Source organism: Schistocerca cancellata, unplaced genomic scaffold, assembly GCF_023864275.1.
Source record: "Schistocerca cancellata isolate TAMUIC-IGC-003103 unplaced genomic scaffold, iqSchCanc2.1 HiC_scaffold_434, whole genome shotgun sequence".
Classification (NCBI taxonomy): Eukaryota; Metazoa; Arthropoda; class Insecta; order Orthoptera; family Acrididae; genus Schistocerca; species Schistocerca cancellata.
Genome location: NW_026046451.1, coordinates 58,568 through 84,258, shown reverse-complemented (window position 1 = coordinate 84,258; position 25,691 = coordinate 58,568). Strand labels below are relative to the sequence as shown.

Here is a 25,691-nt window from a genome sequence, read left to right as displayed (position 1 = left end):
GAGAGAGATGCTGTGTCTGTCCACTTGTTATCGAGTCACATGTCTGTAGTCAAGAGGCTTGGAGGACTGCAAGACATTGCCACGGAGGTGAATGCAGCTAACCACTGTAGTTAGTGTCCCGACAGCGCAGGCACGTTCATCTGCTCGTATGCATGTGATGGAGACCGTGTCTGCCACTGCTGTGGCGTACACCTTGGCCTAGGCTTTGCTGTGTATCGACACTTGCATTCCAGCCAGCTGCTTTCGGGGGCGCCTCCGTGGCCGTGATCGTCTAGTGGTTAGGACATTGCGTTGTGGCCGCAATAACCCAGGTTCGAATCCTGGTCACGGCAATTTTGAAAGTTTTTCCTTGCTGCCGTTGCATTGACGATAGTGCACGAGTACTCGAAATCACAGTGCTTTCTTGGTTTTTCACTCGTGTTCCGCAGGCCGCAGTTTGTACTTGAGCTCACATATGTTTGTTACATGGAGCATTCTAGCTCTGCCTGACAGGTACAGCTACGATACTTTAGTGGTTACGGAAAGCCCAGGTTCGAAACCTGGTCACGGCACGAAAACGTCTCTTGATGCTGTCTCCTTAACTACGACAGCTACAGACAAGTGGCGTCGCTACCATATGGCGGGCACGGCATTTTCTTGTTGTGGGTGGCCTAAAGAGACGCTTCCAGTGGGAGAGCAGTGAAAATACATGGCACGGCGATTGCCAAGATACTTCCATTTCGAAGTGATCTTTGTAGTACAAAGGGAACGTTTTGCCGCCGCTCTTGCAAGGGTAACGTGGCCGAGCGGTCTAAGGCGCTGGTTTTAGGCACCAGTCTCTTCTGAGGCGTGGGTTCGAATCCCACCGTTGCCAATTTTGGCGTCTCATTTTTGTGCCGTTGCTGTGTGTTCTCGTGGAGTAGGTCGCAGCTCATGTGACGCGCGTGTTGCGTAGGTAGCGTGGCCGAGCGGTCTCAGGCGCTGGTTTCAGGCACAAGTCTCTTCGGAGGCGTGGGTTCGAATCCCACTGCTGCCAAACGTGTAATGTTTCCTGCATCGAAGTCACATGCACTCATTGCCCGCAAAGGAAACAGCACAACAAGGCGTGAGCGTCTGCTTCGTGAAGTGTCGTAGAACAGTACGTGGTGCAACGGCAGGATTTGTAGGCGCCTTTTGCTCTCATCACTGCTGGCGTTCGTCTCCACGATATGCGTCCAGAGCATGCCGCTCTATAGCGTGCGAGAGTGGATTTTTTACAGTTGTCGTCAGTTAATCGTGGGTGGTTGCTGCGTTCGCTGGAGGAGCACTGGCGTTGTAATCCGGTGTAGTCTAGTGGCTAGGATACCTGGCTCTCACCCAGGAGTCCCGGGTTCGATTCCCGGTACCGGAAATGCGCGTTTTTGTTGCTCCTCTTATGCGACTTGTCTCGACTGACGCTACGCTGACGCGTGCAGAAAGCCACGTTAAGTATGATTCGTGGCAACACCCGACGGCGAGAGAGATGCTGTGTCTGTCCACTTGTTATCGAGTCACATGTCTGTAGTCAAGAGGCTTGGAGGACTGCAAGACATTGCCACGGAGGTGAATGCAGCTAACCACTGTAGTTAGTGTCCCGACAGCGCAGGCACGTTCATCTGCTCGTATGCATGTGATGGAGACCGTGTCTGCCACTGCTGTGGCGTACACCTTGGCCTAGGCTTTGCTGTGTATCGACACTTGCATTCCAGCCAGCTGCTTTCGGGGGCGCCTCCGTGGCCGTGATCGTCTAGTGGTTAGGACATTGCGTTGTGGCCGCAATAACCCAGGTTCGAATCCTGGTCACGGCAATTTTGAAAGTTTTTCCTTGCTGCCGTTGCATTGACGATAGTGCACGAGTACTCGAAATCACAGTGCTTTCTTGGTTTTTCACTCGTGTTCCGCAGGCCGCAGTTTGTACTTGAGCTCACATATGTTTGTTACATGGAGCATTCTAGCTCCGCCTGACAGGTACAGCTACGATACTTTAGTGGTTACGGAAAGCCCAGGTTCGAAACCTGGTCACGGCACGAAAACGTCTCTTGATGCTGTCTCCTTAACTACGACAGCTACAGACAAGTGGCGTCGCTACCATATGGCGGGCACGGCATTTTCTTGTTGTGGGTGGCCTAAAGAGACGCTTCCAGTGGGAGAGCAGTGAAAATACATGGCACGGCGATTGCCAAGATACTTCCATTTCGAAGTGATCTTTGTAGTACAAAGGAAACGTTTTGCCGCCGCTCTTGCAAGGGTAACGTGGCCGAGCGGTCTAAGGCGCTGGTTTTAGGCACCAGTCTCTTCTGAGGCGTGGGTTCGAATCCCACCGTTGCCAATTTTGGCGTCTCATTTTTGTGCCGTTGCTGTGTGTTCTCGTGGAGTAGGACGCAGCTCATGTGACGCGCGTGTTGCGTAGGTAGCGTGGCCGAGCGGTCTCAGGCGCTGGTTTCAGGCACAAGTCTCTTCGGAGGCGTGGGTTCGAATCCCACTGCTGCCAAACGTGTAATGTTTCCTGCATCGAAGTCACATGCACTCATTGCCCGCAAAGGAAACAGCACAACAAGGCGTGAGCGTCTGCTTCGTGAAGTGTCGTAGAACAGTACGTGGTGCAACGGCAGGATTTGTAGGCGCCTTTTGCTCTCATCACTGCTGGCGTTCGTCTCCACGATATGCGTCCAGAGCATGCCGCTCTATAGCGTGCGAGAGTGGATTTTTTACAGTTGTCGTCAGTTAATCGTGGGTGGTTGCTGCGTTCGCTGGAGGAGCACTGGCGTTGTAATCCGGTGTAGTCTAGTGGCTAGGATACCTGGCTCTCACCCAGGAGGCCCGGGTTCGATTCCCGGTACCGGAAATGCGCGTTTTTGTTGCTCCTCTTATGCGACTTGTCTCGACTGACGCTACGCTGACGCGTGCAGAAAGCCACGTTAAGTATGATTCGTGGCAACACCCGACGGCGAGAGAGATGCTGTGTCTGTCCACTTGTTATCGAGTCACATGTCTGTAGTCAAGAGGCTTGGAGGACTGCAAGACATTGCCACGGAGGTGAATGCAGCTAACCACTGTAGTTAGTGTCCCGACAGCGCAGGCACGTTCATCTGCTCGTATGCATGTGATGGAGACCGTGTCTGCCACTGCTGTGGCGTACACCTTGGCCTAGGCTTTGCTGTGTATCGACACTTGCATTCCAGCCAGCTGCTTTCGGGGGCGCCTCCGTGGCCGTGATCGTCTAGTGGTTAGGACATTGCGTTGTGGCCGCAATAACCCAGGTTCGAATCCTGGTCACGGCAATTTTGAAAGTTTTTCCTTGCTGCCGTTGCATTGACGATAGTGCACGAGTACTCGAAATCACAGTGCTTTCTTGGTTTTTCACTCGTGTTCCGCAGGCCGCAGTTTGTACTTGAGCTCACATATGTTTGTTACATGGAGCATTCTAGCTCCGCCTGACAGGTACAGCTACGATACTTTAGTGGTTACGGAAAGCCCAGGTTCGAAACCTGGTCACGGCACGAAAACGTCTCTTGATGCTGTCTCCTTAACTACGACAGCTACAGACAAGTGGCGTCGCTACCATATGGCGGGCACGGCATTTTCTTGTTGTGGGTGGCCTAAAGAGACGCTTCCAGTGGGAGAGCAGTGAAAATACATGGCACGGCGATTGCCAAGATACTTCCATTTCGAAGTGATCTTTGTAGTACAAAGGAAACGTTTTGCCGCCGCTCTTGCAAGGGTAACGTGGCCGAGCGGTCTAAGGCGCTGGTTTTAGGCACCAGTCTCTTCTGAGGCGTGGGTTCGAATCCCACCGTTGCCAATTTTGGCGTCTCATTTTTGTGCCGTTGCTGTGTGTTCTCGTGGAGTAGGACGCAGCTCATGTGACGCGCGTGTTGCGTAGGTAGCGTGGCCGAGCGGTCTCAGGCGCTGGTTTCAGGCACAAGTCTCTTCGGAGGCGTGGGTTCGAATCCCACTGCTGCCAAACGTGTAATGTTTCCTGCATCGAAGTCACATGCACTCATTGCCCGCAAAGGAAACAGCACAACAAGGCGTGAGCGTCTGCTTCGTGAAGTGTCGTAGAACAGTACGTGGTGCAACGGCAGGATTTGTAGGCGCCTTTTGCTCTCATCACTGCTGGCGTTCGTCTCCACGATATGCGTCCAGAGCATGCCGCTCTATAGCGTGCGAGAGTGGATTTTTTACAGTTGTCGTCAGTTAATCGTGGGTGGTTGCTGCGTTCGCTGGAGGAGCACTGGCGTTGTAATCCGGTGTAGTCTAGTGGCTAGGATACCTGGCTCTCACCCAGGAGTCCCGGGTTCGATTCCCGGTACCAGAAATGCGCGTTTTTGTTGCTCCTCTTATGCGACTTGTCTCGACTTGTCTCGACTGACGCTACGCTGACGCGTGCAGAAAGCCACGTTAAGTATGATTCGTGGCAACACCCGACGGCGAGAGAGATGCTGTGTCTGTCCACTTGTTATCGAGTCACATGTCTGTAGTCAAGAGGCTTGGAGGACTGCAAGACATTGCCACGGAGGTGAATGCAGCTAACCACTGTAGTTAGTGTCCCGACAGCGCAGGCACGTTCATCTGCTCGTATGCATGTGATGGAGACCGTGTCTGCCACTGCTGTGGCGTACACCTTGGCCTAGGCTTTGCTGTGTATCGACACTTGCATTCCAGCCAGCTGCTTTCGGGGGCGCCTCCGTGGCCGTGATCGTCTAGTGGTTAGGACATTGCGTTGTGGCCGCAATAACCCAGGTTCGAATCCTGGTCACGGCAATTTTGAAAGTTTTTCCTTGCTGCCGTTGCATTGACGATAGTGCACGAGTACTCGAAATCACAGTGCTTTCTTGGTTTTTCACTCGTGTTCCGCAGGCCGCAGTTTGTACTTGAGCTCACATATGTTTGTTACATGGAGCATTCTAGCTCTGCCTGACAGGTACAGCTACGATACTTTAGTGGTTACGGAAAGCCCAGGTTCGAAACCTGGTCACGGCACGAAAACGTCTCTTGATGCTGTCTCCTTAACTACGACAGCTACAGACAAGTGGCGTCGCTACCATATGGCGGGCACGGCATTTTCTTGTTGTGGGTGGCCTAAAGAGACGCTTCCAGTGGGAGAGCAGTGAAAATACATGGCACGGCGATTGCCAAGATACTTCCATTTCGAAGTGATCTTTGTAGTACAAAGGGAACGTTTTGCCGCCGCTCTTGCAAGGGTAACGTGGCCGAGCGGTCTAAGGCGCTGGTTTTAGGCACCAGTCTCTTCTGAGGCGTGGGTTCGAATCCCACCGTTGCCAATTTTGGCGTCTCATTTTTGTGCCGTTGCTGTGTGTTCTCGTGGAGTAGGTCGCAGCTCATGTGACGCGCGTGTTGCGTAGGTAGCGTGGCCGAGCGGTCTCAGGCGCTGGTTTCAGGCACAAGTCTCTTCGGAGGCGTGGGTTCGAATCCCACTGCTGCCAAACGTGTAATGTTTCCTGCATCGAAGTCACATGCACTCATTGCCCGCAAAGGAAACAGCACAACAAGGCGTGAGCGTCTGCTTCGTGAAGTGTCGTAGAACAGTACGTGGTGCAACGGCAGGATTTGTAGGCGCCTTTTGCTCTCATCACTGCTGGCGTTCGTCTCCACGATATGCGTCCAGAGCATGCCGCTCTATAGCGTGCGAGAGTGGATTTTTTACAGTTGTCGTCAGTTAATCGTGGGTGGTTGCTGCGTTCGCTGGAGGAGCACTGGCGTTGTAATCCGGTGTAGTCTAGTGGCTAGGATACCTGGCTCTCACCCAGGAGTCCCGGGTTCGATTCCCGGTACCGGAAATGCGCGTTTTTGTTGCTCCTCTTATGCGACTTGTCTCGACTGACGCTACGCTGACGCGTGCAGAAAGCCACGTTAAGTATGATTCGTGGCAACACCCGACGGCGAGAGAGATGCTGTGTCTGTCCACTTGTTATCGAGTCACATGTCTGTAGTCAAGAGGCTTGGAGGACTGCAAGACATTGCCACGGAGGTGAATGCAGCTAACCACTGTAGTTAGTGTCCCGACAGCGCAGGCACGTTCATCTGCTCGTATGCATGTGATGGAGACCGTGTCTGCCACTGCTGTGGCGTACACCTTGGCCTAGGCTTTGCTGTGTATCGACACTTGCATTCCAGCCAGCTGCTTTCGGGGGCGCCTCCGTGGCCGTGATCGTCTAGTGGTTAGGACATTGCGTTGTGGCCGCAATAACCCAGGTTCGAATCCTGGTCACGGCAATTTTGAAAGTTTTTCCTTGCTGCCGTTGCATTGACGATAGTGCACGAGTACTCGAAATCACAGTGCTTTCTTGGTTTTTCACTCGTGTTCCGCAGGCCGCAGTTTGTACTTGAGCTCACATATGTTTGTTACATGGAGCATTCTAGCTCCGCCTGACAGGTACAGCTACGATACTTTAGTGGTTACGGAAAGCCCAGGTTCGAAACCTGGTCACGGCACGAAAACGTCTCTTGATGCTGTCTCCTTAACTACGACAGCTACAGACAAGTGGCGTCGCTACCATATGGCGGGCACGGCATTTTCTTGTTGTGGGTGGCCTAAAGAGACGCTTCCAGTGGGAGAGCAGTGAAAATACATGGCACGGCGATTGCCAAGATACTTCCATTTCGAAGTGATCTTTGTAGTACAAAGGAAACGTTTTGCCGCCGCTCTTGCAAGGGTAACGTGGCCGAGCGGTCTAAGGCGCTGGTTTTAGGCACCAGTCTCTTCTGAGGCGTGGGTTCGAATCCCACCGTTGCCAATTTTGGCGTCTCATTTTTGTGCCGTTGCTGTGTGTTCTCGTGGAGTAGGACGCAGCTCATGTGACGCGCGTGTTGCGTAGGTAGCGTGGCCGAGCGGTCTCAGGCGCTGGTTTCAGGCACAAGTCTCTTCGGAGGCGTGGGTTCGAATCCCACTGCTGCCAAACGTGTAATGTTTCCTGCATCGAAGTCACATGCACTCATTGCCCGCAAAGGAAACAGCACAACAAGGCGTGAGCGTCTGCTTCGTGAAGTGTCGTAGAACAGTACGTGGTGCAACGGCAGGATTTGTAGGCGCCTTTTGCTCTCATCACTGCTGGCGTTCGTCTCCACGATATGCGTCCAGAGCATGCCGCTCTATAGCGTGCGAGAGTGGATTTTTTACAGTTGTCGTCAGTTAATCGTGGGTGGTTGCTGCGTTCGCTGGAGGAGCACTGGCGTTGTAATCCGGTGTAGTCTAGTGGCTAGGATACCTGGCTCTCACCCAGGAGGCCCGGGTTCGATTCCCGGTACCGGAAATGCGCGTTTTTGTTGCTCCTCTTATGCGACTTGTCTCGACTTTGCTCGACTGACGCTACGCTGACGCGTGCAGAAAGCCACGTTAAGTATGATTCGTGGCAACACCCGACGGCGAGAGAGATGCTGTGTCTGTCCACTTGTTATCGAGTCACATGTCTGTAGTCAAGAGGCTTGGAGGACTGCAAGACATTGCCACGGAGGTGAATGCAGCTAACCACTGTAGTTAGTGTCCCGACAGCGCAGGCACGTTCATCTGCTCGTATGCATGTGATGGAGACCGTGTCTGCCACTGCTGTGGCGTACACCTTGGCCTAGGCTTTGCTGTGTATCGACACTTGCATTCCAGCCAGCTGCTTTCGGGGGCGCCTCCGTGGCCGTGATCGTCTAGTGGTTAGGACATTGCGTTGTGGCCGCAATAACCCAGGTTCGAATCCTGGTCACGGCAATTTTGAAAGTTTTTCCTTGCTGCCGTTGCATTGACGATAGTGCACGAGTACTCGAAATCACAGTGCTTTCTTGGTTTTTCACTCGTGTTCCGCAGGCCGCAGTTTGTACTTGAGCTCACATATGTTTGTTACATGGAGCATTCTAGCTCTGCCTGACAGGTACAGCTACGATACTTTAGTGGTTACGGAAAGCCCAGGTTCGAAACCTGGTCACGGCACGAAAACGTCTCTTGATGCTGTCTCCTTAACTACGACAGCTACAGACAAGTGGCGTCGCTACCATATGGCGGGCACGGCATTTTCTTGTTGTGGGTGGCCTAAAGAGACGCTTCCAGTGGGAGAGCAGTGAAAATACATGGCACGGCGATTGCCAAGATACTTCCATTTCGAAGTGATCTTTGTAGTACAAAGGAAACGTTTTGCCGCCGCTCTTGCAAGGGTAACGTGGCCGAGCGGTCTAAGGCGCTGGTTTTAGGCACCAGTCTCTTCTGAGGCGTGGGTTCGAATCCCACCGTTGCCAATTTTGGCGTCTCATTTTTGTGCCGTTGCTGTGTGTTCTCGTGGAGTAGGACGCAGCTCATGTGACGCGCGTGTTGCGTAGGTAGCGTGGCCGAGCGGTCTCAGGCGCTGGTTTCAGGCACAAGTCTCTTCGGAGGCGTGGGTTCGAATCCCACTGCTGCCAAACGTGTAATGTTTCCTGCATCGAAGTCACATGCACTCATTGCCCGCAAAGGAAACAGCACAACAAGGCGTGAGCGTCTGCTTCGTGAAGTGTCGTAGAACAGTACGTGGTGCAACGGCAGGATTTGTAGGCGCCTTTTGCTCTCATCACTGCTGGCGTTCGTCTCCACGATATGCGTCCAGAGCATGCCGCTCTATAGCGTGCGAGAGTGGATTTTTTACAGTTGTCGTCAGTTAATCGTGGGTGGTTGCTGCGTTCGCTGGAGGAGCACTGGCGTTGTAATCCGGTGTAGTCTAGTGGCTAGGATACCTGGCTCTCACCCAGGAGTCCCGGGTTCGATTCCCGGTACCAGAAATGCGCGTTTTTGTTGCTCCTCTTATGCGACTTGTCTCGACTTGTCTCGACTGACGCTACGCTGACGCGTGCAGAAAGCCACGTTAAGTATGATTCGTGGCAACACCCGACGGCGAGAGAGATGCTGTGTCTGTCCACTTGTTATCGAGTCACATGTCTGTAGTCAAGAGGCTTTCCCCCTGCGGGTTCGGGGGTTAGAATAGGCCCGCGGTATTCCTGCCTGTCGTAAGAGGCGACTAAAAGGAGTCTCACATGTTTCGGCCTTATGTGATGGTCCCCTCTCGGGTTTGACCTCCATCTTTCTAAATTATTCCGAAGAGCGAGCCAATTGGGGAAGGGCGCCTTACATGGTGCACTGTATCCATCGTGCAATTAGACCTTTAGCCGTCTTTCTCGTCGTTGCAATGGTGTCCCGCTCGTTTTCGATCTCTTGGGCGATTACCACACTGCACTCTGCAGCGTTTCTTTTAACTGCGACGACGACCTTGGCCATTTTTGCACCTAAGATCCAGCACGGTAGCCAGTCCGTTGTGGTGGGGCCGCCATGTACCCTCTTGGTTGTAGCCCCCTGACAACACAGGGATCGCTCTACTGATGCCTGCGCCGTTAACTCCCCACGTATGCCAAGGAGTAGATGCCCATCGCCCCGGGGCATCGGGACTCCCGGCAATGGCCATCCTGCCAGGTGGCCTTTGCTGTGGCTGGGTGGCGCCCGTGGGGAGGGCCCTTGGTCGGAGTAGGTGGCATCAGGGCGGATGACCCGCAATGAAGCGTGGTACATCATCTCTCGCTGGTGGGCCACCACCAGCAGTCTCTAAGCGATCGAGGTCTAACCTCAACGGCAGGAAATACGATCCACGATCATTTCCCTCCCTGGCCACTCCATGGGAGGAACGTATGGCAAAAGAAGGCAGTGGAGACTATTCACCCCGGTTCCTTGTGTGTACGCGAGTTGATGGGGAATCGTTTATGTCAACCAAGCCCCAGTTTTTTGTGGAGCATTTAGAGGACAAGTTCGGGGAGGTGGAGGGCTTGTCCAAGATGCGCTCTGGTTCTGTGCTCATCAAAACGGCATCCTCTGCCCAGTCACGGAGGTTGCTCAATTGTGACAAGTTGGGGGATGTTTCAGTTAACATCACGCCGCATAAGAGTCTGAACATGGTCCAGGGTATAATATTCCACAGGGATCTTCTTCTGCAGTCCGACGATGAATTACGCGCCAACCTCGAACGACGAGGTGTTCACTTCGTCCGGCGCGTCCATCGGGGTCCGAGGGATAATCAGGTAGCCACCGGTGCCTTCATCTTGGCCTTTGAGGGTGATGTCTTACCCGAAAAGGTTAAGGTGATGGTTTACCGTTGTGATGTGAAGCCATATATCCCTCCTCCGATGCGGTGTTTTAAATGCTGGAAGTTCGGGCACATGTCATCTCGCTGTACTTCCAGCATCACGTGTCGGGATTGTGGACGTCCTTCGCATCCTGATACTCCATGTGCCCCGCCTCCTATCTGTGTTAACTGCGGAGAACACCATTCCCCCTGCTCGCCGGACTGTAGGATCTTTCAGAAGGAAAGGAAGATAATGGAATATAAGACCCTGGACCGCCTGTCCTACACCGAGGCAAGGCGGAAATTTGAGCGGCTACATCCTGTGCCAATGCCAACTAGTTATGCCGCTGCTGCAACACCAGTTCGATCTCAGCTCGGTCAGCATTCACCGGCCCCCTTGGTTGTGGGGGGCACTTCACTCCCTGTTGCTCCTGCTCCATCTACTTCAGGAGCAACACCACCCCAACCACCGGGGACATCTGTTCCCCCTTCACAGCCGGAGAAGCGTGAGCCTTCTTCGGCTCCTCTCGCTCGGAAGGGGTCCCTTGGGGCCCTCCCATCCCAGGCTTTGCCCAGTGCCAAAGTGGACACCCGCAAGGTTGTCAAACAATCACCGGTCGCTGGTCGTAGGGCGTCACGGTCGTCTTCAGTCCCAGAGACTGACCCAGTGAGGCCCTCCCAGCCAGAACCACCTAAGGCTCAGCGCGCAAAGCAGTCAAAGAAAAAGGCTCCCAAGCATCCTGCGATTGCGGTGGCACCTGTCCCACCGCAACCTTCTCCCTCTGCGTCCGAGGATGAGGTGGAGATCCTGGCGTCCGCTGAGGACATGGATCTCGCCAGTCCCTCGGATGCAGTAGATCGCTGTTGTCCAGGTGGTGACTCAGTAGCAGCAGGGGCCCCGGAGGCGTAATCTGCCTCCCCAGTCCCTTCACGCCTTTCCCATCCATGGCTAATACCATCCTCCAGTGGAACTGCAGCGGTTTCTTCCACCATCTAGCTGAGCTCCGCCAACTTCTCAGCCTTCGCCCTTTCTTCTGCATTGCTCTGCAGGAAACTTGGTTTCCGGCGATGCGAACCCCCGCCCTCCGTGGCTATCGGGGTTATTACAAGAACCGAGCAGCTTATGAAAGGGTGTCTGGTGGCGTCTGCATTTATATCCTTCACACTCTGCACAGCGAGTCTGTCCCTCTCCAGACGCCTTTAGAGGCTGTCGCTGTACGTGTGTGGACGCCACAGGCTGTTACCGTCTGCAGTCTTTACATTCCACCGGATGGTGATGTCTCGCAGCATGTCCTGGCTGCACTGGTCGCCCAATTGCCGCCACCTTTCTTGCTATTGGGCGACTTCAACGCTCATAACCCTCTGTGGGGTGGGTCAGTGGCAACAGGTCGAGGCGCCCTCATTGAGCATTTATTGTCGCAGCTCGATCTCTCGCTGTTAAATGATGGTGCCTTCACACACTTCAGTGTGGCGCATGGCACCTACTCCGCCATTGACCTTTCAATCTGTAGCCATAGCCTCTTACCGTCTGTCCAATGGAGTGTGCATGACGACCTGTGTGGTAGTGACCATTTTCCGATCTTTTTGTCACTACCACAGCGCCCCTCTTCTGGGCACCCTAGCAGATGGGCTATGAATAAGGCTGACTGGGACTTGTTCTCCTCCACTGCCGCTTTTGAGCCTCTCTCTACCGATGACATTGATGCGGTGGTTCAATCGGTCACCACCGGCATCGTTACTGCCGCCGAATCTGCCATTCCCCATTCCTGTGGGTCCCCTCGGCGGAAGGCTGTGCCTTGGTGGTCGCCTGAGATCGCTGAAGCGATTAAAGATCGCCGGCGGGCGCTCCAGCGTCACAAGCGACACCCCTCCCTCGACCACCTTATCGCCTTCAAACGGCTGCGTGCGCGGGCCCGCCTCCTTATCCGCCAAGGCAAGAAGGAGTGCTGGGAGCGGTATGTGTCCACCATTGGCCTCCATGTCACTCCTTCGCAGGTCTGGGCCAAGATTCGACGCGTCTACGGCTATCGGCCACCTGCCAGCGTCCCTGCGCTCTCACTGAATGGAGCAGTTTGTACTGACTCCGACGTCATTGCCAATCGCTTAGCAGAGCATTTTGCTATGAGTTCCGCTTCTGCGAATTACCCCCAGGCCTTCCGCTCCATTAAAGAGCGGATGGAACGTCGGAGCCTTTCGTTTCGCACCAGCCACCCGGAATCTTACAATGCTCCATTTAGTGAGTGGGAATTTCGCAGTGCCCTCGCTGCTTGCCCTGATACCGCTCCTGGGCCAGATGGCATCCACTGTCAGATGCTGAAACACCTTTCAGTGGACTGCCAGCGGCGCCTTCTCGATCTTTACAACCGTCTTTGGGTCGAGGGGGAGTTTCCGTCGCAATGGCGGGAAGGCATTGTCATCCCCGTTTTGAAACCTGGAAAGCACCCTCTGGAGGTGGACAGCTACCGTCCCATTAGCCTCACCAACGTTCTTTGCAAGTTGCTTGAACGGATGGTGAGCCGGCGCTTGCATTGGGTACTGGAGTCTCGAGGCCTTCTGGCTCCATCTCAGGGTGGGTTCCGTAAAGGCCGCTCCGCCGCCGACAATCTGGTGAGCCTGGAGTCGGCCATCCGTACTGCCTTTTCCCGCCGTCAGCACCTGGTCGCTGTCTTTTTCGACATGCGGAAGGCGTACGATACGACGTGGCGTCATCACATTCTTTCTACGCTCCATGGATGGGGTCTTCGGGGTCCTCTGCCGATTTTTATCCGCAATTTTCTGTCGTGTCGTACCTTCCGCGTGCAAGTCGCGGCCTCGTATAGTTCCTCCCACGTCCAGGAGAACGGTGTGCCACAGGGCTCTGTTTTAAGTGTCTGTCTGTTTTTAATAGCCATTAACGGGCTTGCTGCGGCCGTGGGAAATTCTGTCTCCGCTTCCCTGTATGCTGACGACTTCTGCCTTTATTACAGCTCTACTGGCATTGCCGCTGTTGAACGTCAGCTACAGGGCGCTATCCGTAAGGCGCAGTCTTGGGCTGTAGCGCATGGGTTTCAGTTTTCGGCAGCCAAGACCCGCGTTATACATTTCTGCCGGCGCCGAACAGTCCATCCTGAGCCGCGGCTTTATCTTGCCGACGAACTCCTTGCTGTGGTGGAGACCCACAGGTTTTTGGGGGTGGTTTTTGATGCCCGGTTGACGTGGCTGCCTCATATCCAGCAGCTTAAACAGACGTGTTGGCGGCATCTAAACGCTCTGAGATGCTTGAGCCACACCCGCTGGGGAGCCGACCGCTCTACCCTGTTACGGCTCTACCAGGCGTTAATCCAGTCCCGTCTGGATTATGGGTGCCTGGCATATGGCTCAGCATCCCCGTCTGCGTTGCGGGTGCTGGACCCAATCCTCCACAGCGGGATACGCCTTGCCACTGGTGCTTTCCGCACCAGCCCTGTGGACAGCTTACTCGTGGAGGCAGGTGTCCCTCCACTGCGGTTCCGGCGCCAACGTTTGCTGGCCGCTTATGCTGCCCATGTTCTAAGCTCGCCCGGGCATCCTAACTATCGTCTCCTGTTCCCGCAGTCAGTCGTCCGTCTGCCGGAACGTCGGCCCCGGTCGGGTTGTCCGATCGCCATACGCGTCAAGGAGCTTCTCTCCGGGCTTGGGCTTGTCCCTGTTCCACCTCCTTTCCGGGCACTTCTGCGTACACCCCCGTGGTGCGTTCCTCGCCCTTGCCTTCGGCTCGACTTGGCACAGGGCTCGAAGGACTCAGTCCCTCCAGAGGCCTTCCGCCGCCGCTTTTATTCCATCCTGGCCACGTATCAGGGCTCTGGCATTGTTTACACCGACGGCTCGATGGTTGCTGGTCGAGTCGGGTATGCGCTCACTCTAGGGAACCATTCCGAACAACGTTCTTTGCCGGCTGGCTGCAGCGTTTACACTGCTGAGCTGGTTGCCATCTTTCGAGCCCTAGAGTATATCCGCTCCTGCTCAGGTGAGTCGTTCGTTATCTGTAGCGATTCCCTGAGCAGTTTACGAGCACTCGACCAGTGTTTTCCTCGTTCCCGTCTGGTGATGGCTATCCATGAGTCCCTGCATACTCTTGCGCGTTGCGGCCGCTCTGCGGTCTTCGTGTGGACCCCAGGCCATGTTGGGATCCCCGGCAACGAGAATGTTGACCGGCTGGCGAAAGAGGCGACTAGTGCACCACCTCTGGACGTTGGCCTCCCGGAGACCGATTTGCGGGCGTTCCTACGCCGCAAAATTCTGGACCTTTGGGACACTGAATGGCGCGCCCTGCCTTCACGCAACAAACTTCGGGCCATCAAGGGGGCTACCGGTGTGTGGCGCTCCTCCTTGCGGGTTTCTCGCCAGGAGTCTGTTGTCCTCTGCCGGCTGCGCATTGGGCACACTCGGCTTACCCACGGCCACTTATTGCGCCGTGAGGATGCGCCTCTATGTCGCTGCGGCTCCGTTTTATCCGTGGTTCATGTTTTATTGGAGTGTCCGTTTTTAGCTGCGCTCAGGCAGTCGTTCGCACTGCCTGACTCGCTCCCTGCCCTTTTAACAGATGACCCGGCTATGGCTGACTTAGTTTTACGTTTTATTCGGGCAGGGGGTTTTTATTCTTTACTCTGAGTGTTTCTATTTTTATCTTATTGTTTTGTGTTGATTCTGGCCTTTGGCCTCCGGTTTTAAACTGATTTTTTCATGTGTTTCTCGTGGTTGGCTTTTCCTTTTTTATTTCTCTGGTCGGCCAACCACCGTCACACTCTGTGTGCTTTTAGTTCGTTTTGTCTTGTCTTTGTCTCAGTTTCTCTTGTCCTGTATCGTCTGTGATCTCTTTTGTTCCTCGTTTTTATTCTCTGTGGGTGTTCTTTGTCTTTGGAAAAAGGGACCGATGACCATAGCAGTCTGGTCCCTTTAATCCCCCAAACCAACCAACCAATCAAGAGGCTTGGAGGACTGCAAGACATTGCCACGGAGGTGAATGCAGCTAACCACTGTAGTTAGTGTCCCGACAGCGCAGGCACGTTCATCTGCTCGTATGCATGTGATGGAGACCGTGTCTGCCACTGCTGTGGCGTACACCTTGGCCTAGGCTTTGCTGTGTATCGACACTTGCATTCCAGCCAGCTGCTTTCGGGGGCGCCTCCGTGGCCGTGATCGTCTAGTGGTTAGGACATTGCGTTGTGGCCGCAATAACCCAGGTTCGAATCCTGGTCACGGCAATTTTGAAAGTTTTTCCTTGCTGCCGTTGCATTGACGATAGTGCACGAGTACTCGAAATCACAGTGCTTTCTTGGTTTTTCACTCGTGTTCCGCAGGCCGCAGTTTGTACTTGAGCTCACATATGTTTGTTACATGGAGCATTCTAGCTCTGCCTGACAGGTACAGCTACGATACTTTAGTGGTTACGGAAAGCCCAGGTTCGAAACCTGGTCACGGCACGAAAACGTCTCTTGATGCTGTCTCCTTAACTACGACAGCTACAGACAAGTGGCGTCGCTACCATATGGCGGGCACGGCATTTTCTTGTTGTGGGTGGCCTAAAGAGACGCTTCCAGTGGGAGAGCAGTGAAAATACATGGCACGGCGATTGCCAAGATACTTCCATTTCGAAGTGATCTTTGTAGTACAAAGGGAACGTTTTGCCGCCGCTCTTGCAAGGGTAACGTGGCCGAGCGGTCTAAGGCGCTGGTTTTAGGCACCAGTCTCTTCTGAGGCGTGGGTTCGAATCCCACCGTTGCCAATTTTGGCGTCTCATTTTTGTGCCGTTGCTGTGTGTTCTCGTGGAGTAGGTCGCAGCTCATGTGACGCGCGTGTTGCGTAGGTAGCGTGGCCGAGCGGTCTCAGGCGCTGGTTTCAGGCACAAGTCTCTTCGGAGGCGTGGGTTCGAATCCCACTGCTGCCCCCCCCTGCGGGTTCGGGGGTTAGAATAGGCCCGCGGTCTTCCTGCCTGTCGTAAGAGGCGACTAAAAGGAGTCTCACGTGTTTCGGCCTTATGTGATGGTCCCCTCTCGGGTTTGACCTCCATCTTTCTAAATTATTCCGAAGAGCGAGCCAATTGGGGAAGGGCGCCTTACATGGTGCACTGTATCCGTCGTGCAATTAGACCTTTAGCCGTCTTTCTCGTCGTTGCAATGGTGTCCTGCTCGTTTTCGATCTTTTGGGCGATTACCACACTGCACTCTGCAGCGTTTCTTTTAACTGCGACGACGACCTTGGCCATTTTTTGCACCTAAGATCCAGCACGGTAGCCAGTCCGTTGTGGTGGGGCCGCCATGTACCCTCTTGGTTGTAGCCCCCTGACAACACAGGGATCGCTCTACTGATGCCTGCGCCGTTAACTCCCCACGTATGCCAAGGAGTAGATGCCCATCGCCCCGGGGCATCGGGACTCCCGGCAATGGCCATCCTGCCAGGTGGCCTTTGCTGTGGCTGGGTGGCGCCCGTGGGGAGGGCCCTTGGTCGGAGTAGGTGGCATCAGGGCGGATGACCCGCAATGAAGCGTGGTACATCATCTCTCGCTGGTGGGCCACCACCAGCAGTCTCTAAGCGATCGAGGTCTAACCTCAACGGCAGGAAATACGATCCACGATCATTTCCCTCCCTGGCCACTCCATGGGAGGAACGTATGGCAAAAGACGGCAGTGGAGACTATTCACCCCGGTTCCTTGTGTGTACGCGAGTTGATGGGGAATCGTTTATGTCAACCAAGCCCCAGTTTTTTGTGGAGCATTTAGAGGACAAGTTCGGGGAGGTGGAGGGCTTGTCCAAGATGCGCTCTGGTTCTGTGCTCATCAAAACGGCATCCTCTGCCCAGTCACGGAGGTTGCTCAATTGTGACAAGTTGGGGGATGTTTCAGTTAACATCACGCCGCATAAGAGTCTGAACATGGTCCAGGGTATAATATTCCACAGGGATCTTCTTCTGCAGTCCGACGATGAATTACGCGCCAACCTCGAACGACGAGGTGTTCACTTCGTCCGGCGCGTCCATCGGGGTCCGAGGGATAATCAGGTAGCCACCGGTGCCTTCATCTTGGCCTTTGAGGGTGATGTCTTACCCGAAAAGGTTAAGGTGATGGTTTACCGTTGTGATGTGAAGCCATATATCCCTCCTCCGATGCGGTGTTTTAAATGCTGGAAGTTCGGGCACATGTCATCTCGCTGTACTTCCAGCATCACATGTCGGGATTGTGGACGTCCTTCGCATCCTGATACTCCATGTGCCCCGCCTCCTATCTGTGTTAACTGCGGAGAACACCATTCCCCCTGCTCGCCGGACTGTAGGATCTTTCAGAAGGAAAGGAAGATAATGGAATATAAGACCCTGGACCGCCTGTCCTACACCGAGGCAAGGCGGAAATTTGAGCGGCTACATCCTGTGCCAATGCCAACTAGTTATGCCGCTGCTGCAACACCAGTTCGATCTCAGCTCGGTCAGCATTCACCGGCCCCCTTGGTTGTGGGGGGCACTTCACTCCCTGTTGCTCCTGCTCCATCTACTTCAGGAGCAACACCACCCCAACCACCGGGGACATCTGTTCCCCCTTCACAGCCGGAGAAGCGTGAGCCTTCTTCGGCTCCTCTCGCTCGGAAGGGGTCCCTTGGGGCCCTCCCATCCCAGGCTTTGCCCAGTGCCAAAGTGGACACCCGCAAGGTTGTCAAACAATCACCGGTCGCTGGTCGTAGGGCGTCACGGTCGTCTTCAGTCCCAGAGACTGACCCAGTGAGGCCCTCCCAGCCAGAACCACCTAAGGCTCAGCGCGCAAAGCAGTCAAAGAAAAAGGCTCCCAAGCATCCTGAAATTGCGGTGGCACCTGTCCCACCGCAACCTTCTCCCTCTGCGTCCGAGGATGAGGTGGAGATCCTGGCGTCCGCTGAGGACATGGATCTCGCCAGTCCCTCGGATGCAGTCGATAGCTGTTGTCCAGGTGGTGACTCAGTAGCAGCAGGGGCCCCGGAGGCGTAATCTGCCTCCCCAGTCCCTTCACGCCTTTCCCATCCATGGCTAATACCATCCTCCAGTGGAACTGCAGCGGTTTCTTCCACCATCTAGCTGAGCTCCGCCAACTTCTCAGCCTTCGCCCTTTCTTCTGCATTGCTCTGCAGGAAACTTGGTTTCCGGCGATGCGAACCCCCGCCCTCCGTGGCTATCGGGGTTATTACAAGAACCGAGCAGCTTATGAAAGGGTGTCTGGTGGCGTCTGCATTTATATCCTTCACACTCTGCACAGCGAGTCTGTCCCTCTCCAGACGCCTTTAGAGGCTGTCGCTGTACGTGTGTGGACGCCACAGGCTGTTACCGTCTGCAGCCTTTACATTCCACCGGATGGTGATGTCTCGCAGCATGTCCTGGCTGCACTGGTCGCCCAATTGCCGCCACCTTTCTTGCTATTGGGCGACTTCAACGCTCATAACCCTCTGTGGGGTGGGTCAGTGGCAACAGGTCGAGGCGCCATCATTGAGCATTTATTGTCGCAGCTCGATCTCTCGCTGTTAAATGATGGTGCCTTCACACACTTCAGTGTGGCGCATGGCACCTACTCCGCCATTGACCTTTCAATCTGTAGCCATAGCCTCTTACCGTCTGTCCAATGGAGTGTGCATGACGACCTGTGTGGTAGTGACCATTTTCCGATCTTTTTGTCACTACCACAGCGCCCCTCTTCTGGGCACCCTAGCAGATGGGCTATGAATAAGGCTGACTGGGACTTGTTCTCCTCCACTGCCGCTTTTGAGCCTCTCTCTACCGATGACATTGATGCGGTGGTTCAATCGGTCACCACCGGCATCGTTACTGCCGCCGAATCTGCCATTCCCCATTCCTGTGGGTCCCCTCGGCGGAAGGCTGTGCCTTGGTGGTCGCCTGAGATCGCTGAAGCGATTAAAGATCGCCGGCGGGCGCTCCAGCGTCACAAGCGACACCCCTCCCTCGACCACCTTATCGCCTTCAAACGGCTGCGTGCGCGGGCCCGCCTCCTTATCCGCCAAGGCAAGAAGGAGTGCTGGGAGCGGTATGTGTCCACCATTGGCCTCCATGTCACTCCTTCGCAGGTCTGGGCCAAGATTCGACGCGTCTACGGCTATCGGCCACCTGCCAGCGTCCCTGCGCTCTCACTGAATGGAGCAGTTTGTACTGACTCCGACGTCATTGCCAATCGCTTAGCAGAGCATTTTGCTATGAGTTCCGCTTCTGCGAATTACCCCCAGGCCTTCCGCTCCATTAAAGAGCGGATGGAACGTCGGAGCCTTTCGTTTCGCACCAACCACCCGGAATCTTACAATGCTCCATTTAGTGAGTGGGAATTTCGCAGTGCCCTCGCTGCTTGCCCTGATACCGCTCCTGGGCCAGATGGCATCCACTGTCAGATGCTGAAACACCTTTCAGTGGACTGCCAGCGGCGCCTTCTCGATCTTTACAACCGTCTTTGGGTCGAGGGGGAGTTTCCGTCGCAATGGCGGGAAGGCATTGTTATCCCCGTTTTGAAACCTGGAAAGCACCCTCTGGAGGTGGACAGCTACCGTCCCATTAGCCTCACCAACGTTCTTTGCAAGTTGCTTGAACGGATGGTGAGCCGGCGCTTGCATTGGGTACTGGAGTCTCGAGGCCTTCTGGCTCCATCTCAGGGTGGGTTCCGTAAAGGCCGCTCCGCCGCCGACAATCTGGTGAGCCTGGAGTCGGCCATCCGTACTGCCTTTTCCCGCCGTCAGCTCCTGGTCGCTGTCTTTTTCGACATGCGGAAGGCGTACGATACGACGTGGCGTCATCACATTCTTTCTACGCTCCATGGATGGGGTCTTCGGGGTCCTCTGCCGATTTTTATCCGCAATTTTCTGTCGTGTCGTACCTTCCGCGTGCAAGTCGCGGCCTCGTATAGTTCCTCCCACGTCCAGGAGAACGGTGTGCCACAGGGCTCTGTTTTAAGTGTCTGTCTGTTTTTAATAGCCGTTAACGGGCTTGCTGCGGCCGTGGGAAATTCTGTCTCCGCTTCCCTGTATGCTGACGACTTCTGCCTTTATTACAGCTCTACTGGCATTGCCGCTGTTGAACGTCAGCTACAGGGCGCTATCCGTAAGGCGCAGTCTTGGGCTGTAGCGCATGGGTTTCAGTTTTCGGCAGCCAAGACCCGCGTTATACATTTCTGCCGGCGCCGAACAGTCCATCCTGAGCCGCGGCTTTATCTTGCCGACGAACTCCTTGCTGTGGTGGAGACCCACAGGTTTTTGGGGGTGGTTTTTGATGCCCGGTTGACTTGGCTGCCTCATATCCAGCAGCTTAAACAGACGTGTTGGCGGCATCTAAACGCTCTGAGATGCTTGAGCCACACCCGCTGGGGAGCCGACCGCTCTACCCTGTTACGGCTCTACCAGGCGTTAATCCAGTCCCGTCTGGTTTATGGGTGCCTGGCATATGGCTCCGCATCCCCGTCTGCGTTGCGGGTGCTGGACCCAATCCTCCACAGCGGGATACGCCTTGCCACTGGTGCTTTCCGCACCAGCCCTGTGGACAGCTTACTCGTGGAGGCAGGTGTCCCTCCACTGCGGTTCCGGCGCCAACGTTTGCTGGCCGCTTATGCTGCCCATGTTCTAAGCTCGCCCGGGCATCCTAACTATCGTCTCCTGTTCCCGCAGTCAGTCGTCCGTCTGCCGGAACGTCGGCCCCGGTCGGGTTGTCCGATCGCCATACGCGTCAAGGAGCTTCTCTCCGGGCTTGGGCTTGTCCCTGTTCCACCTCCTTTCCGGGCACTTCTGCGTACACCCCCGTGGTGCGTTCCTCGCCCTTGCCTTCGGCTCGACTTGGCACAGGGCTCGAAGGACTCAGTCCCTCCAGAGGCCTTCCGCCGCCGCTTTTATTCCATCCTGGCCACGTATCAGGGCTCTGGTATTGTTTACACCGACGGCTCGATGGTTGCTGGTCGAGTCGGGTATGCGCTCACTCTAGGGAACCATTCCGAACAACGTTCTTTGCCGGCTGGCTGCAGCGTTTACACTGCTGAGCTGGTCGCCATCTTTCGAGCCCTAGAGTATATCCGCTCCTGCTCAGGTGAGTCGTTCGTTATCTGTAGCGATTCCCTGAGCAGTTTACGAGCACTCGACCAGTGTTTTCCTCGTTCCCGTCTGGTGATGGCTATCCATGAGTCCCTGCATACTCTTGCGCGTTGCGGCCGCTCTGCGGTCTTCGTGTGGACCCCAGGCCATGTTGGGATCCCCGGCAACGAGAATGTTGACCGGCTGGCGAAAGAGGCGACTAGTGCACCACCTCTGGACGTTGGCCTCCCGGAGACCGATTTGCGGGCGTTCCTACGCCGCAAAATTCTGGACCTTTGGGACACCGAATGGCGCGCCCTGCCTTCACGCAACAAACTTCGGGCCATCAAGGGGGCTACCGGTGTGTGGCGCTCCTCCTTGCGGGTTTCTCGCAAGGAGTCTGTTGTCCTCTGCCGGCTGCGCATTGGGCACACTCGGCTTACCCACGGCCACTTATTGCGCCGTGAGGATGCGCCTCTATGTCGCTGCGGCTCCGTTTTATCCGTGGTTCATGTTTTATTGGAGTGTCCGTTTTTAGCTGCGCTCAGGCAGTCGTTCGCACTGCCTGACTCGCTCCCTGCCCTTTTAACAGATGACCCGGCTATGGCTGACTTAGTTTTACGTTTTATTCGGGCAGGGGGTTTTTATTCTTTACTCTGAGTGTTTCTATTTTTATCTTATTGTTTTGTGTTGATTCTGGCCTTTGGCCTCCGGTTTTAAACTGATTTTTTAATGTGTTTCTAGTGGTTGGCTTTTCCTTTTTTATTTCTCTGGTCAGCCAACCACCGTCACCCTCTGTGTGCTTTTAGTTCGTTTTGTCTTGTCTTTGTCTCAGTTTCTCTTGTCCTGTATCGTCTGTGATCTCTTTTGTTCCTCGTTTTTCTTCTCTGTGGGTGTTCTTTGTCTTTGGAAAAAGGGACCGATGACCATAGCAGTCTGGTCCCTTTAATCCCCCAAACCAACCAACCAACCCACTGCTGCCAAACGTGTAATGTTTCCTGCATCGAAGTCACATGCACTCATTGCCCGCAAAGGAAACAGCACAACAAGGCGTGAGCGTCTGCTTCGTGAAGTGTCGTAGAACAGTACGTGGTGCAACGGCAGGATTTGTAGGCGCCTTTTGCTCTCATCACTGCTGGCGTTCGTCTCCACGATATGCGTCCAGAGCATGCCGCTCTATAGCGTGCGAGAGTGGATTTTTTACAGTTGTCGTCAGTTAATCGTGGGTGGTTGCTGCGTTCGCTGGAGGAGCACTGGCGTTGTAATCCGGTGTAGTCTAGTGGCTAGGATACCTGGCTCTCACCCAGGAGTCCCGGGTTCGATTCCCGGTACCGGAAATGCGCGTTTTTGTTGCTCCTCTTATGCGACTTGTCTCGACTGACGCTACGCTGACGCGTGCAGAAAGCCACGTTAAGTATGATTCGTGGCAACACCCGACGGCGAGAGAGATGCTGTGTCTGTCCACTTGTTATCGAGTCACATGTCTGTAGTCAAGAGGCTTGGAGGACTGCAAGACATTGCCACGGAGGTGAATGCAGCTAACCACTGTAGTTAGTGTCCCGACAGCGCAGGCACGTTCATCTGCTCGTATGCATGTGATGGAGACCGTGTCTGCCACTGCTGTGGCGTACACCTTGGCCTAGGCTTTGCTGTGTATCGACACTTGCATTCCAGCCAGCTGCTTTCGGGGGCGCCTCCGTGGCCGTGATCGTCTAGTGGTTAGGACATTGCGTTGTGGCCGCAATAACCCAGGTTCGAATCCTGGTCACGGCAATTTTGAAAGTTTTTCCTTGCTGCCGTTGCATTGACGATAGTGCACGAGTACTCGAAATCACAGTGCTTTCTTGGTTTTTCACTCGTGTTCCGCAGGCCGCAGTTTGTACTTGAGCTCACATATGTTTGTTACATGGAGCATTCTAGCTCCGCCTGACAGGTACAGCTACGATACTTTAGTGGTTACGGAAAGCCCAGGTTCGAAACCTGGTCACGGCACGAAAACGTCTCTTGATGCTGTCTCCTTAACTACGACAGCTACAGACAAGTGGCGTCGCTACCATATGGCGGGCACGGCATTTTCTTGTTGTGGGTGGCCTAAAGAGACGCTTCCAGTGGGAGAGCAGTGAAAATACATGGCACGGCGATTGCCAAGATACTTCCATTTCGAAGTGATCTTTGTAGTACAAAGGAAACGTTTTGCCGCCGCTCTTGCAAGGGTAACGTGGCCGAGCGGTCTAAGGCGCTGGTTTTAGGCACCAGTCTCTTCTGAGGCGTGGGTTCGAATCCCACCGTTGCCAATTTTGGCGTCTCATTTTTGTGCCGTTGCTGTGTGTTCTCGTGGAGTAGGACGCAGCTCATGTGACGCGCGTGTTGCGTAGGTAGCGTGGCCGAGCGGTCTCAGGCGCTGGTTTCAGGCACAAGTCTCTTCGGAGGCGTGGGTTCGAATCCCACTGCTGCCAAACGTGTAATGTTTCCTGCATCGAAGTCACATGCACTCATTGCCCGCAAAGGAAACAGCACAACAAGGCGTGAGCGTCTGCTTCGTGAAGTGTCGTAGAACAGTACGTGGTGCAACGGCAGGATTTGTAGGCGCCTTTTGCTCTCATCACTGCTGGCGTTCGTCTCCACGATATGCGTCCAGAGCATGCCGCTCTATAGCGTGCGAGAGTGGATTTTTTACAGTTGTCGTCAGTTAATCGTGGGTGGTTGCTGCGTTCGCTGGAGGAGCACTGGCGTTGTAATCCGGTGTAGTCTAGTGGCTAGGATACCTGGCTCTCACCCAGGAGGCCCGGGTTCGATTCCCGGTACCGGAAATGCGCGTTTTTGTTGCTCCTCTTATGCGACTTGTCTCGACTTTGCTCGACTGACGCTACGCTGACGCGTGCAGAAAGCCACGTTAAGTATGATTCGTGGCAACACCCGACGGCGAGAGAGATGCTGTGTCTGTCCACTTGTTATCGAGTCACATGTCTGTAGTCAAGAGGCTTGGAGGACTGCAAGACATTGCCACGGAGGTGAATGCAGCTAACCACTGTAGTTAGTGTCCCGACAGCGCAGGCACGTTCATCTGCTCGTATGCATGTGATGGAGACCGTGTCTGCCACTGCTGTGGCGTACACCTTGGCCTAGGCTTTGCTGTGTATCGACACTTGCATTCCAGCCAGCTGCTTTCGGGGGCGCCTCCGTGGCCGTGATCGTCTAGTGGTTAGGACATTGCGTTGTGGCCGCAATAACCCAGGTTCGAATCCTGGTCACGGCAATTTTGAAAGTTTTTCCTTGCTGCCGTTGCATTGACGATAGTGCACGAGTACTCGAAATCACAGTGCTTTCTTGGTTTTTCACTCGTGTTCCGCAGGCCGCAGTTTGTACTTGAGCTCACATATGTTTGTTACATGGAGCATTCTAGCTCTGCCTGACAGGTACAGCTACGATACTTTAGTGGTTACGGAAAGCCCAGGTTCGAAACCTGGTCACGGCACGAAAACGTCTCTTGATGCTGTCTCCTTAACTACGACAGCTACAGACAAGTGGCGTCGCTACCATATGGCGGGCACGGCATTTTCTTGTTGTGGGTGGCCTAAAGAGACGCTTCCAGTGGGAGAGCAGTGAAAATACATGGCACGGCGATTGCCAAGATACTTCCATTTCGAAGTGATCTTTGTAGTACAAAGGGAACGTTTTGCCGCCGCTCTTGCAAGGGTAACGTGGCCGAGCGGTCTAAGGCGCTGGTTTTAGGCACCAGTCTCTTCTGAGGCGTGGGTTCGAATCCCACCGTTGCCAATTTTGGCGTCTCATTTTTGTGCCGTTGCTGTGTGTTCTCGTGGAGTAGGTCGCAGCTCATGTGACGCGCGTGTTGCGTAGGTAGCGTGGCCGAGCGGTCTCAGGCGCTGGTTTCAGGCACAAGTCTCTTCGGAGGCGTGGGTTCGAATCCCACTGCTGCCAAACGTGTAATGTTTCCTGCATCGAAGTCACATGCACTCATTGCCCGCAAAGGAAACAGCACAACAAGGCGTGAGCGTCTGCTTCGTGAAGTGTCGTAGAACAGTACGTGGTGCAACGGCAGGATTTGTAGGCGCCTTTTGCTCTCATCACTGCTGGCGTTCGTCTCCACGATATGCGTCCAGAGCATGCCGCTCTATAGCGTGCGAGAGTGGATTTTTTACAGTTGTCGTCAGTTAATCGTGGGTGGTTGCTGCGTTCGCTGGAGGAGCACTGGCGTTGTAATCCGGTGTAGTCTAGTGGCTAGGATACCTGGCTCTCACCCAGGAGTCCCGGGTTCGATTCCCGGTACCGGAAATGCGCGTTTTTGTTGCTCCTCTTATGCGACTTGTCTCGACTGACGCTACGCTGACGCGTGCAGAAAGCCACGTTAAGTATGATTCGTGGCAACACCCGACGGCGAGAGAGATGCTGTGTCTGTCCACTTGTTATCGAGTCACATGTCTGTAGTCAAGAGGCTTGGAGGACTGCAAGACATTGCCACGGAGGTGAATGCAGCTAACCACTGTAGTTAGTGTCCCGACAGCGCAGGCACGTTCATCTGCTCGTATGCATGTGATGGAGACCGTGTCTGCCACTGCTGTG

The 25,691-nt window shown here is 54.6% G+C and overlaps 27 non-coding genes across 27 annotated transcripts; all 27 read left to right on the top strand.

Annotated features, from left to right (window-relative positions):
• The first annotated feature begins 260 nt into the window (after positions 1–260).
• Positions 261–332, top strand: Trnah-gug (transfer RNA histidin (anticodon GUG)). The gene has a single exon. It is a non-coding gene; the product is annotated as a tRNA-His (tRNA).
• A 439-nt stretch (positions 333–771) lies between these two features.
• On the top strand, positions 772–853 carry Trnal-uag (transfer RNA leucine (anticodon UAG)). The gene has a single exon. It is a non-coding gene; the product is annotated as a tRNA-Leu (tRNA).
• A 444-nt stretch (positions 854–1,297) lies between these two features.
• Trnae-cuc (transfer RNA glutamic acid (anticodon CUC)) lies at positions 1,298–1,369 on the top strand. The gene has a single exon. It is a non-coding gene; the product is annotated as a tRNA-Glu (tRNA).
• Positions 1,370–1,733: 364 nt separating this feature from the next.
• Trnah-gug (transfer RNA histidin (anticodon GUG)) lies at positions 1,734–1,805 on the top strand. The gene has a single exon. It is a non-coding gene; the product is annotated as a tRNA-His (tRNA).
• A 439-nt stretch (positions 1,806–2,244) lies between these two features.
• Positions 2,245–2,326, top strand: Trnal-uag (transfer RNA leucine (anticodon UAG)). Its single transcript has one exon. It is a non-coding gene; the product is annotated as a tRNA-Leu (tRNA).
• A 444-nt stretch (positions 2,327–2,770) lies between these two features.
• On the top strand, positions 2,771–2,842 carry Trnae-cuc (transfer RNA glutamic acid (anticodon CUC)). Its single transcript has one exon. It is a non-coding gene; the product is annotated as a tRNA-Glu (tRNA).
• Positions 2,843–3,206: 364 nt separating this feature from the next.
• Positions 3,207–3,278, top strand: Trnah-gug (transfer RNA histidin (anticodon GUG)). The gene has a single exon. It is a non-coding gene; the product is annotated as a tRNA-His (tRNA).
• A 439-nt stretch (positions 3,279–3,717) lies between these two features.
• Trnal-uag (transfer RNA leucine (anticodon UAG)) lies at positions 3,718–3,799 on the top strand. Its single transcript has one exon. It is a non-coding gene; the product is annotated as a tRNA-Leu (tRNA).
• A 444-nt stretch (positions 3,800–4,243) lies between these two features.
• Trnae-cuc (transfer RNA glutamic acid (anticodon CUC)) lies at positions 4,244–4,315 on the top strand. Its single transcript has one exon. It is a non-coding gene; the product is annotated as a tRNA-Glu (tRNA).
• Positions 4,316–4,689: 374 nt separating this feature from the next.
• On the top strand, positions 4,690–4,761 carry Trnah-gug (transfer RNA histidin (anticodon GUG)). Its single transcript has one exon. It is a non-coding gene; the product is annotated as a tRNA-His (tRNA).
• A 439-nt stretch (positions 4,762–5,200) lies between these two features.
• On the top strand, positions 5,201–5,282 carry Trnal-uag (transfer RNA leucine (anticodon UAG)). The gene has a single exon. It is a non-coding gene; the product is annotated as a tRNA-Leu (tRNA).
• A 444-nt stretch (positions 5,283–5,726) lies between these two features.
• Positions 5,727–5,798, top strand: Trnae-cuc (transfer RNA glutamic acid (anticodon CUC)). The gene has a single exon. It is a non-coding gene; the product is annotated as a tRNA-Glu (tRNA).
• A 364-nt stretch (positions 5,799–6,162) lies between these two features.
• On the top strand, positions 6,163–6,234 carry Trnah-gug (transfer RNA histidin (anticodon GUG)). Its single transcript has one exon. It is a non-coding gene; the product is annotated as a tRNA-His (tRNA).
• A 439-nt stretch (positions 6,235–6,673) lies between these two features.
• Positions 6,674–6,755, top strand: Trnal-uag (transfer RNA leucine (anticodon UAG)). Its single transcript has one exon. It is a non-coding gene; the product is annotated as a tRNA-Leu (tRNA).
• Positions 6,756–7,199: 444 nt separating this feature from the next.
• Trnae-cuc (transfer RNA glutamic acid (anticodon CUC)) lies at positions 7,200–7,271 on the top strand. The gene has a single exon. It is a non-coding gene; the product is annotated as a tRNA-Glu (tRNA).
• A 374-nt stretch (positions 7,272–7,645) lies between these two features.
• On the top strand, positions 7,646–7,717 carry Trnah-gug (transfer RNA histidin (anticodon GUG)). Its single transcript has one exon. It is a non-coding gene; the product is annotated as a tRNA-His (tRNA).
• A 439-nt stretch (positions 7,718–8,156) lies between these two features.
• Positions 8,157–8,238, top strand: Trnal-uag (transfer RNA leucine (anticodon UAG)). The gene has a single exon. It is a non-coding gene; the product is annotated as a tRNA-Leu (tRNA).
• Positions 8,239–8,682: 444 nt separating this feature from the next.
• On the top strand, positions 8,683–8,754 carry Trnae-cuc (transfer RNA glutamic acid (anticodon CUC)). Its single transcript has one exon. It is a non-coding gene; the product is annotated as a tRNA-Glu (tRNA).
• Positions 8,755–15,232: 6,478 nt separating this feature from the next.
• Trnah-gug (transfer RNA histidin (anticodon GUG)) lies at positions 15,233–15,304 on the top strand. The gene has a single exon. It is a non-coding gene; the product is annotated as a tRNA-His (tRNA).
• Positions 15,305–15,743: 439 nt separating this feature from the next.
• Trnal-uag (transfer RNA leucine (anticodon UAG)) lies at positions 15,744–15,825 on the top strand. The gene has a single exon. It is a non-coding gene; the product is annotated as a tRNA-Leu (tRNA).
• Positions 15,826–22,375: 6,550 nt separating this feature from the next.
• Trnae-cuc (transfer RNA glutamic acid (anticodon CUC)) lies at positions 22,376–22,447 on the top strand. The gene has a single exon. It is a non-coding gene; the product is annotated as a tRNA-Glu (tRNA).
• A 364-nt stretch (positions 22,448–22,811) lies between these two features.
• Trnah-gug (transfer RNA histidin (anticodon GUG)) lies at positions 22,812–22,883 on the top strand. The gene has a single exon. It is a non-coding gene; the product is annotated as a tRNA-His (tRNA).
• A 439-nt stretch (positions 22,884–23,322) lies between these two features.
• On the top strand, positions 23,323–23,404 carry Trnal-uag (transfer RNA leucine (anticodon UAG)). Its single transcript has one exon. It is a non-coding gene; the product is annotated as a tRNA-Leu (tRNA).
• Positions 23,405–23,848: 444 nt separating this feature from the next.
• On the top strand, positions 23,849–23,920 carry Trnae-cuc (transfer RNA glutamic acid (anticodon CUC)). The gene has a single exon. It is a non-coding gene; the product is annotated as a tRNA-Glu (tRNA).
• Positions 23,921–24,294: 374 nt separating this feature from the next.
• Trnah-gug (transfer RNA histidin (anticodon GUG)) lies at positions 24,295–24,366 on the top strand. Its single transcript has one exon. It is a non-coding gene; the product is annotated as a tRNA-His (tRNA).
• Positions 24,367–24,805: 439 nt separating this feature from the next.
• Trnal-uag (transfer RNA leucine (anticodon UAG)) lies at positions 24,806–24,887 on the top strand. Its single transcript has one exon. It is a non-coding gene; the product is annotated as a tRNA-Leu (tRNA).
• Positions 24,888–25,331: 444 nt separating this feature from the next.
• Positions 25,332–25,403, top strand: Trnae-cuc (transfer RNA glutamic acid (anticodon CUC)). Its single transcript has one exon. It is a non-coding gene; the product is annotated as a tRNA-Glu (tRNA).
• Positions 25,404–25,691: the final 288 nt, after the last annotated feature.